Genomic DNA, 11,772 nt, shown 5'->3' on the forward strand with positions numbered 1-11,772 from the left:
TGAGTTGTACTTAAATTGGTGAATCAAGAAAGCAATAGAGGTTGGTGATAGTTGGCGAGAAGATGTACTTAATCACAAGAATAACTATTAGTAGTATCATCCAATATGTCATACATTTGGGGACGTTTTTTCAAATATAATTATATAGCGGTACCGCGGTTACACTTGTGTACTCGCAGGGCTAGAGGTCTCGGGTTCGAACCTCGTCACCCGCTCTAGGAATTGAAATATATTCCTTGAAGGTGGCCCAAAGGGAAGGTTTTACCGACCCGCTCCGGGACTAAGGTCCGGCCCGCCTGCCCCTCGGGATGGTTTAAGGGTTGGATCCTCAGAGTGTGGTTCGGGTTTCCTGCCCGAAAGCGCGTGTGTGTGTGCAAATGATGACTAGGCTTCGGTCCGGACTGATGCAAGCTTGCCTTTCAAAAAAAAAAAAAAAAAAAATTATATAAACCATCTTTTTCTACATAGTATAGCTAAAATCAACATCCTATTAATAGATATACATAAAATTTTAATATTTTTCATACAACTATAAATACAATTATTATCATCATCTTTAAAAAATTATAGATAGTTGCATTAAGCTGATAGTTTAACTTTAAGTTTTCACTAAAGAGTGATCATAATAAGAGAAAAAATAATCAACCAGGCTTGCCTGAGTGGCCATCGAGTTGTCCAATGAAAAACACCACCCGGGTTCAATTTATGGCTATGCCAAATTGTTCAAAAAGGGAGTGTGACTAGAGGGTGTGCATAATGCGTAATTCACCCGGTACCAGGTCTCGCGCTCGGGGGACTTGATTACCCGAGATTTTACCGTCTATGGAGGAGTCGATGTGCTCCTTCATAGAAGGGTTTACTCGCTTACCAAAAAATAAAAAATAAATAACCGTTCACTTAATAACATACTCCCTTGTAAAAAACTTTAAAAAATTGAACTTAAACTAAATAATGGATTTTAAATAATAACCTTAAAAGTTATGATACACCTTACCATGCATTATCGATAACCTATTGCTTAAAAAAAAAAAAAAAAAAAAAAAAAAAAAAAAAAAAAAAAAAACTATCGATAACCTATTATCTTTTCTCTATATTAATAAAAAGAACACCTTTAGCGTCATAGTAATGAATATTTAAAAACTAAATTTCTCAATTAAAAAATCAAGAGTTGTATTCCTTTGAAACCAAAAATTTGCTTGAAATTCAATGGACCAATCATAGCACGACATGTGGCGCGACAATCACATGTGATTGGAAAAAAAATAAAAAAAAAAAATTTAAATTTTTTTTTTTAAAATTTAAAAAAAAAAATTTCGAAATTTTTTTTTTTATGAAATTTTTTTTTTTAAATTTAGCATGTCAAATCCAATCACATGTGATTGTAAAACCCAATCACACGTGATTGTGGAACTCAATCACATGTGATCCTACATATCAAATCCAATCAAATGTGATTAAAAAAAATTACAATTTTAAAAAAAAAAATTCAACTGGAAACATACTTTAATTCGGTGATTTGATCAAGTTTGTTAGCGTTTCGTGATCATATCTTCAAAATTTTAGACGTTAATTCGGTGATTTGATCAAGTTTTGATCCAAAACTTGGTGTTTGAAGGTTTAGCACATATTTAGTGAAATTCGTCATTATTCGTCATTTTACTGAATTTTATTTTTCAATCACATGTGATTGGATTTGGCATGCAATAATCACATGTGATTCGGTTTTACAATCACATGTGATTGGCATGCCAAATCACATGTGATTTACTGCATGTCAAATTTAATCACATGTGATTGAAAAAAAAAAATTGAAAAAAAAAATTTCGAAAAAAAAAAATTTTTGAATTTTTTTTTTCCAATCACATGTGATTATCGCGCCACGTGTCGCAATCTGATTGGTCCCTTGAATCTCAACTTAAAACTTGGTCTCATTTGAATATTCCTCAAAAAATCAAATCTAATAATATCCAACTACAATCTAAAAAAAAAAAAAAAAAAAAAACTACAATCTTTGCGGAATAAACATATGTTATGTGATACTTAATAGTTTAGCGGAGTAATATTAAGAAATTACCATTGGTTAACTGGTATCTAATTTTGTTAATATTCCATTAGTACAGATTAGTATAGGCTTTCTTATGTAACAGAGGGATTATCAAATATTTTCAATTAAAAATTAAACTAATAATAATAATACTCCATAATTTATCTATATCTAATAGACAAAATCATGTAGCACTATTCATCAATAGTAACTAGGGGTATTTTCGTCATTTAACTTTTTTTTTTGGTCTCCAACGATAAAAGAAACAACTCTCATAAAAGAACCAACCCTTCAATGTTACCAAAAGATGTCCAAAAAAATTCTTTTTAACAAAAAAATCAACTAACTTTTTTTTTTTCCCCCTTTTCTTCCTCAACGATAAAGGAGACAACTTTCATAAAAGGAACAACCCTTCAATGCTACCAAAAGATGTCGAAAAACATTCTTTTTTACAAATTAGATCAACTTACTTTAAAAAAAAAGGACGCTAAAAGAAACAACTTTCACAAAAGGAACAACCCTTAAATGTTAGATGTCGAAAAAAATTCTTTTTTTACAAAATAGATCAAGACTTTTTTTGTTTAACTCGCATTCAAAACGGAGCCCCCGACGCGAAGCGAGAGCTCCACGACTAGTTAACTTCGAATAGCTGCTCAACTAATTAAAATATTAAGATATTCATAATGACAATTAGTAAGAAGATATTTTATAATGATAATTAGTAAGAAGATATTTTGTGAGTAGTAGGTGATCGATAGTGCCGCTATGAAGTTATATTTACCAAAGAAATAAACATGATGTTTTGTCTCATAAGTAATGTAATTATACCTATATAGTCGCTCTCATTTCAACACACACCAATTCTTTACTTCTCTCTCAAATATCTCTTTATAGTCGCTCTCTATTGATCTATAGGAGATTAGTTCTCTCTCTATTTTCTCTCTCTAGATTCTAGAGAGAGAAGTACAGAGATTAGGAAATGTAGATATTACTCTATTGTCGCTCTCTAGTGATCAATAGAAGATTAGTATGTAGTTAGTAGTAGAAGCTATCAAGCATTGTAACGCTATGGATATTATGAAGAAATACAAGTGTTATTCTGCCGACATTATCCGGTACTATCTATCATTTTCTTTTATTAATCCATCATAATATTCTTGTTTGATGTTTGTGATTTATTAATGATTGAAATGATTTTTGCCATAATGTGTGAGTAATTGCTTGATTGTTTGCCATGATTTAATAATGTTAGTAGGGATGATTAACGTTTCATATTCACTTTCTGTCTATGATATTAAACCTCGTTATTATCGTCCTTCCACCAATAAACGTGATTAAAACCTTTTATAAAGTCGACGTTATAAGGGTAATTAATTATCCGTGTTTATACATTGGTCAAAGTTTGAACCCATCGGAAATACAATAAAGTACATGTGGAATTACCATAGGACCAGATTAAGACATTGGTCAAGAGTATAAGACTCATGTCGATATACTATAGGACCACTTGGGCATGGTCAAGGTTAGAAGCTATGGAACCACTATAAGTTTTGTACATGGTGGATAACTAAGGGATTTATTGGGTAGATTTAAGTAAGGGCTGGTTTATATCATAAATGGAAATTTAATGTACTACAATACAAGCTAAGCTTATAAATATTTAAGGATGAATGAGAACTATTAGAGGTTCTAATTTGTCTGCAATCCCTTAGATTTTACCAAACCATTGACATAAAGAAATTCGAAACACAACCATAACCACCCATTTGGGTGATACACTAAGGTGTTAAGAAAAGTTGGATATTATATGGCTATGCTACTTTATTCGTGCGCCCAAGGTATGCACTGCATCCAAGATGGGCCGCTTATATCCTTAAACCTGATAAAGCGTCGGGAGTTGAGCATAGTCCATCCGATCAGAATATTCAAAGCCTAGTTCCTCGTGACATGCTAATCGGGAAACCGCTTATTAGGGAATCTAGTGTTTACACCAAGGTATATCTATCCAATGAGTGTCTCGCAATCATCCCGACACTGCGTTATCTTAAATCATGGTGAACCACATCTTCTCTGTCCTTAACTGTTGCATGCTAGCTAGCTTATTTTAATTATATTGCTTTAATATTTTAAATACAATTATAAATCAAATCAACCCAACTATAGTCTTTACACAATTTGATATTCCGGATAAAGTGGTGTCTAGAATAAACCGGTTGGACTTGGTTGTTCGGATATTCCGAACAGTCGCCAATTTATTGGGACCAAAAGGATCATGCCTCTCCACACAAGGTGTACCTGGCCACTAGTCTTGGATACTAAATTGTGTACAAACCCAATCTTAATTACTAAATTATCTAAATAAGTTCCGCTTCAAATTCGATCGCTCAAGGAACGACCCTAGGTCATATTTGCCCTTGCTAACCCATAGAAAGGAATAATAGATTTTGGCCCAGCATATATATAAATTAAACAATCAGATTCTCCTGTTGATATCCTGAATTAACGTTTTGCAACCTAAGGACACCGCATAAATAAATCGTCCGATTTGGGCATATCAGGAGAGAGTAAATTTTTGGCGCCGCTGCCGGGGAGTTGTAGTACGATTTGGAGCCTGTTTAGATTAGTTAGTTTTTAAGAGACCCTTTTGACTGAGACTAGCTTTGTCAGAGGTTACTAGTTTACCATAGTTAGGTTAGATAATATTAGCTTAATTTAGATTAATATTAAAAAGTTTAAAATGGACTTCCTTATTAGTGAACCTTTAAGATGGTTTAACCTACTTAGACTGCTAGGAATTCTTCCGACACATCCTTTCTTCTATCCGATATCATGCATTGTACCCATTCGACGATATCCACACTTATCTGCCGATAGTTCGACGATGGCCGCACGCATCACTCTCGCTGACATCACTAAACCCCCGTTAGAAGGACGAGGAGGACCGATACTCTATCCAGAGGTTAACGGAGCGTCTTTTGTGCTTAAGCATAGCATCATACAACTCATTCACAACCATTGCCAGTTCCACGGCTTACCAATTGACGATCCAAACTCTCACTTAGACAGATTCCTCTCCTTATCCAACTCATATAAGAAAAACGGGGTTGAACAAGATGTAGTTCGTCTGTATCTGTTCCCCTATTCCTTAACTCTTCATGCAAAAGCCTGGTTCGAGGGGTTAAAACCCAATTCTATCACCTCATGGGAGGAAATGACAACAACTTTCTTAATCAAGTACTTTCTCCCATCAAAACAAATCAGACTTATGAATGATATCGTAAACTTTCAACAAGTGCACGATGAATCACTCTACACTACATGGGAAAGATTCAAACATTTGCTTCGAAGATGCCCGAACCACCGTCTTGAGAGCTCTGATCAGATTTTGACTTTCTATAATGGTCTAAATCGGAACAACCAGTCTACTCTTGATGCTATTTCTCAAGGTAACTTCATGAACTTCACTGCTGACGAGGCCTGGAGATTGATCGAGGAGATGACTATGCACCATAATGATTGGAACACGGAAGAGCACATTTCATCAGCAACACCGCTTTTCGCCTCCGATCCTATCGAAAATAAAAACATCAAATTTCTCTCGGACCAAATAGAAAACCTCACCAAAGAAGTCGGAGAGCTAAAGAAACTCCCGCAACATGTGTCTCAAGTGCAATTATGCCAGAATTGTACTGAACCACATTCGGCCAAGGTATACGAGGCTGAGTGTGAGGACTCTGTTGTCTACACCGATAAGATCCTAGCTCATCCACACAACCCACCTATCAACCCCACTACCCCACCAGAGACAAGTCCAGACGATGTTCTACTGCGAATCATCAACATGATCACAACAAGACAAGACGCAGCTGACTTAGTCATGACTAATCACTTCAGTAGTCTTGAAAATCAAATAAGCCAGCTAAATCATCGTCTCGATTCTCTAGGTTGTCCTAAAAATGACTCAAAGGTGGCACATAGCCAACCTTCAGTTTCTTCTAAGGAGAAGAAACTAACTAATACCCGTTCGGTAGTAGTCATTGAGTCATCACCTAAACCCGATGGAAAAACACCCGTTCCATTCCTTGGCCGTCTCAAGCAAAGGCATAAAAAGATGAAATCTTTCAAGCTTGACGGTAAATTTTTGGACACTGTGTCTAAAAATCCTCATAGTAATAAGTATTTTTGGAAACTCCTATCATCCAAAGATAAGGTAGGTACCCGAAGTACCCAATGTCCCGCTGAACACGGATTGTTCAGGCAGTATCTTAAATACTCTTCCTGAAAAACTAGGAGACACCGGAAGATTTACCCTTCCTTGTTCTATCTACCAATCTGGTACTATCTATTCTCTTGCTGACCTTGGTGCCAGCATTAATCTCATGCCCTACTCACTGTTCCAGAACCTCAAAATTGGAAACCTTAACTCTACCAAAATGAGCATCTAGCTAGCTGACCAATCCACTAGATATCCTAAGAGAATAGCTGAGAATGTCATGGTTAAGGTCGATAAATTCCTTTTTCCGACCGACTTTGTGGTTATGGACTATAAATAAGACATAAAAACCCCTATCATCCTGGGAAGGCCTTTCATGAATACAGCCAAAGCGATCGTTGACGTTTATTCACGGACTATCACCTTGAGAGCTGGTGGAGAAGAGGTCACTTTCACGATCGACGAGTCTGTATGTCCTTCTGATGGCAAAGGCGAAATAAATACCATATCCACTAATGAAGTCATCTTCCGTGAACCAAATTTTGATAATGTAGAGAAGAAGATAGAAGTAGAAGACAAGAAGAATAACCCCTCCACACCAACCCAATCTTCACTCCCACCTTATTTTGATCTTTTAATGACTAGAGAAGACTTCGTTCTAGAAGAACTCTTTGAACCAATTATTCTTGAATCTCCCGACCAGAGTGACGAGGAGGTGGATGAAGAAATAGAAATGGAAATCCCGGATGAGAAGAAAGAGATGGAGGATTCTAGCACCGAAGTAGTTGTTAATGTTGCTACCACATTGGAGATGTCAATGGACATCGTCCCACCTCCATCCTTAGAGTACAACGTTACGACCAACCTGAACTCACAAAGAAGAAAGATGGGTTTTGCGTCAGGGCTACCCTATAAACCATCACTCAAATACATAATGACATACACATCATTGAGTGATGAGGACCCCTTTGACCAACCCGCACCAATCAGGGAGGTAAAAGAAGTTGATAGTTTTGTTATATCTCAAGTTAAACAAAGCATTCACTTCAAACCACCTTCTTCTCTCATTGGACATACCTTATTTCATGTTCGCTTCAATCTCATCGGTATGTTCCAATATTACCTCTTGTATCTACTGATGGATGCAAGGGAGCCGCCTAGATTTTTTGAGAAATAAGCCTAGAGTCAGGCTCGTGACTCGAACAAAAACAAGGGCTTCTCGGGAGGCAACCCGTGTGTTTATTTTTCTATAACTTTAGTAGTAGTTAGATTAGAATAATTAGGTTAATTGAATAAATGAGAAAGTGAAACTTAAAATAAGATTTTCAAAGTTTCTTACTTGTCATGAACTTAATTGCATATTTTCAAAAGTCTTAAAATTAAAGGCAGTCAACACTTTAAGTGTGAGATTAAGCTTTTTAGTCATACACTGATTTGTTGAATTTTCAAAAACCTAATTTTGAAACCCTCAAGTTTTCAAGTAACTTTTTCATCAAAACACAAATCAGTGAGTCTATGGCCTATATAACGACCCTCATTTTTCCATTATATATTTTTTCAATATTAAATGCCCAAACAATATAATTAAAACTTAATGATCAAACTTTAATCAACAATTGTTAAGTGTTAAGAGTTAGAAAACATATTAATTAACTTTGTGCAATAATTGACAAGTTAATAAAAGATGAAAATAATAAACTGTTAGTCGACACTCGCTACTAATTAAAATTTATGCATTTATGTAATATTATAACTAATAACCTGTAAGTAATAAATAAAAAGTGACATTTATATAAATAATAAAACAATTGGGAACTAAATATATACAAGTCATGAATTAGTAAAAAGAAAATAATACTTATCAATGTAGTAAATGTAAAAATAATAATAGTAATAATAATGAGACTAAAGAATCTTAAACCATTACATCCTTATGTTGACTAAAAATAAGGTATAAACTAGTACCACCTATTGTTGACTAAAAAAAAAAATTATAAAACTCATTTTATCAACTTTATTTTCACTATAAATAGCACCCATTTGTTTCATTTCAACTCACACCTCAAAACACACTCTCAACTTGAAAGAAACTCTCCCAAGTCTCAGCAACTATTTTTTTGTAAGTCCCCTAATTAATTTATATAGTTTTTATTAAGTTTTTATATAGTTTTATGCTAGTTTTTATGTTAAAAACTAATTAAATACGAAATTAATTTTAATAAAAAATGTAAATACATGATAATTAGTGTTAAGTATCCTAATGTCTATAAAAATTAGTTTCATGAATTATAAAGTCGGAATAGTATTTATTAAAAATCAAAAACTGATTTTTTTTATAAACTGAAATACATAAATGATTTTTATTAAATAGTAAACGAATTGTTTTGTAAAATTTTATTTTAGTTGCTTGCTATATCATATGTAAGGGTAATTATAAATTTTTTTTATAATTAAATTCGCATGTTTAATATTTAATTTGAATTTTCTTCTGAAAACGCTACAGTACCCGATTAAACTGTTTTTTATAATAAAATGAAATTACATGTTACAGCAGGTTTTTAACCATGATAACTATTAAAAACTACTTAATAACTATTAATAAAGTTATGAAAATATTTGTAGAATTAATGGTTATGTATTTCTATTTAATTTTTTTTATTAAAACTAAAAACTACACAATAGTATGATTAAATAGTTAAACTATTTATATAAATGTATAAATAATTTTTCTGACTTTGTTGTAACATTATAAGCATAGAAAAAATATTGGTTGAATTAATTTGGTTCATTTAATAATTAATTCTTTATAAACTTTGTATTATTACAAACCGAAAGGAAAATGGAAAATAAATACTTAAACACCATAACAAAAATCTATAAATTTTTCTTAAGCTTATTTTGATCAGTAGAACATAAGAAAAATATAAAATGTGATGTTTAATTTGTTTACCTATTTATTTACATTTTAGCTATTAAAACAATAATAAAAAGTGTTATTTAATACACAAAACTTAATATTAATGTGTATAAAAATTTTATTATGTTTTATACATATTACCTACTGATATTAAATCAATATTACACTTGTTAATATTATTAGATAATTAATTGATGCTATTATTGATCTAAAACAAAATTTAAAATAAATATATATATGTATCCTTACATATATATAATATTTATATATATTGAAACACTTATAAGTAAAATAACTAAAGTGTTGTATTCCTATACACACCTAAAAACATATTGGATCGGTATATTAGACTTGTATAGATCTTAAACTTTCTCGATGTGGATGGAAGCTCGAAAGTCTTAGGTGGAGGGTCTGGATTGACCAATTTAACGGATCCTAGTGCTCAGAAACCTAATGACCTGAAAAGTCCATTTTAAATTGAAAGTGGGTAGATTGGAAGCTTGTCTAATATGCAAAAGCCTTTCCAAAACGATAAACAATCTTTAAACTTACTACACACGAAAATACTTAAACTTATCTTCATACGGGCAAAACATCTAAACTATTCTCAACTTATTCTTAGGTTGACTTATCTTGTGCTTCGATCATCCATACATTCTCTTTAAGGACTACCTTACTTCATCGAATTACTAAGGTGATTTTTATAGCCCCACTTTACTTGAGCTCAATTTACTTTTTATACTTATTGGGGTGAGACACATGCTGCTTTTACTATTTACAATTTAGACACAAGTACCAACTAAAACTATGCTATACCCGGCTATGTCCGACTAAGTCCCTACAGTGATATTTTTAGGTGCTGCGGCATGCTTAGTTATTGGGGGTAGGCCTATCGGGAGTAACGTCCCCGATACATTTGATGTTATCTTTGTATTGCTTGATAATGAAATTAAACCGACAAGTAGAACTAACTTGTCATGGGGCAAACTTGAACGTTTAGTCTAAATATCACGCACTGGCATAACTTTTTGATCCTGCGGGAGATCAACCTTACAAATTAAATCTTGTGGTCTAAAACAAACGGTCAAACTTATTTGTTAAACCTATGAACTTCACTCAACCTTTTGGTTGACACTTTAGCATGTTTTGTCTCAGGTGCTGTTTGATTCAAGCTCTTATACTTACTGCTTATGTGATGCTACTTGGACATAGGATCAAGAGATATCGCATTTATTACTTCTGCATGTGAACATTTCCATTATTGTTATACCTATCATTGTAACTACGTTTCATTTTCCGCTGCGTGCTCAATAAAGTTTGTTTTATCATTTAGTATTGTTCTCGTATATTATAATATGTTGGTTGATTTGATATTAAGTCACATTTCACCCAGGCCCTAACTGGGGGTGTGACAGATTGGTATCAGAGCAAACCAGGCTGTTATAGAGAACCAGGATTGCATTTTTATGTGTGCCTTACTTGTTAGCTAGGGTGCCTTAGCAATCTAGGAAACTATAACCTTTCCTGCCTTAGACTTAAAGCACTTAGGATTGTCGTATAATCTTAACAATTATGCTTTAATAAACTTGACTCAAAGATTCTAATCAAGGTCTCTTTCCTAATGATAGGATGTCAAGCTCAAGCGTTAACAAGCCCAACAAAGCAACTCACAACCCTACCACCGAAGTAGGTGTTGGACACTCTTCAACTTCGAGACCAGTTCGAAGTCCTCTTTATAGTCCTGCTTCACCACCGCTGAATTATAGCCCGAATACTATTTTAGATTCACATGGGTCTCCTCAATACTACCCAACTCCGAGAACCCAAGATAAGGGAAAACGGCATGAAGAAGTTGGTCCATCAAGGAAGAGAGCCCGATCTCCTTTTTATGATGGTCCTAAGTATGAAATCATGAGATTACGAAACGATACCGAGAGAAACATTGGAGGTCTACTTCGCCACATGGAAAGAGTGGATCGTCGAATGAAGAAACTTATGAAAGAAAACGTCGAGCTAAGAAAGGAGTTGCTGATGCTAAAGTGCGAGGAAGAACGCAACACTCGCTGGGGAAAGCAATCACTTGCTTACCTCAAGGAGGATGTTGATGTCCGAATGAAAATGGAGAAAGGTCGAGTCGACGAACAACTTGCCATAAGAGAGTACAACACTAATGCCGTAAACAGTCGTGTTACCAACCTTTATGACAACTTCGAGTATCTCTATGAGAAACAAAAGACGAAAAATGAGAAATTTGAGGAGTTTATGAAGAAGGTTGGAGACGAAATATGAAGACTACTTCAATCTTAATATTTCCTAGTTATTTTTCCTATTTTCCATCTATGTAAAGGCTGTGCCTTAAACAATTTCTATTTCCGAATCGTGTAATAAAGGCTTATTTAATGCCTCGTTCTAATAATATAAAGTGTTTTATTAATATCATGCGATATCAATACTTTAGTTTATTCATACTTGTGATTACTCAAACTTATAACTTGTTAAACTTATCAAACATATGTTCAATTTTATGTAGTGACATCATGGTTCGTTCAGCTGCACCTACCGTTAACAACGTTGTGTTAACTACTGAGCAATTCCAAC

The sequence above is a fragment of the Rutidosis leptorrhynchoides genome, chromosome 1, assembly GCF_046630445.1.
Source record: "Rutidosis leptorrhynchoides isolate AG116_Rl617_1_P2 chromosome 1, CSIRO_AGI_Rlap_v1, whole genome shotgun sequence".
Lineage (NCBI taxonomy): Eukaryota > Viridiplantae > Streptophyta > Magnoliopsida > Asterales > Asteraceae > Rutidosis > Rutidosis leptorrhynchoides.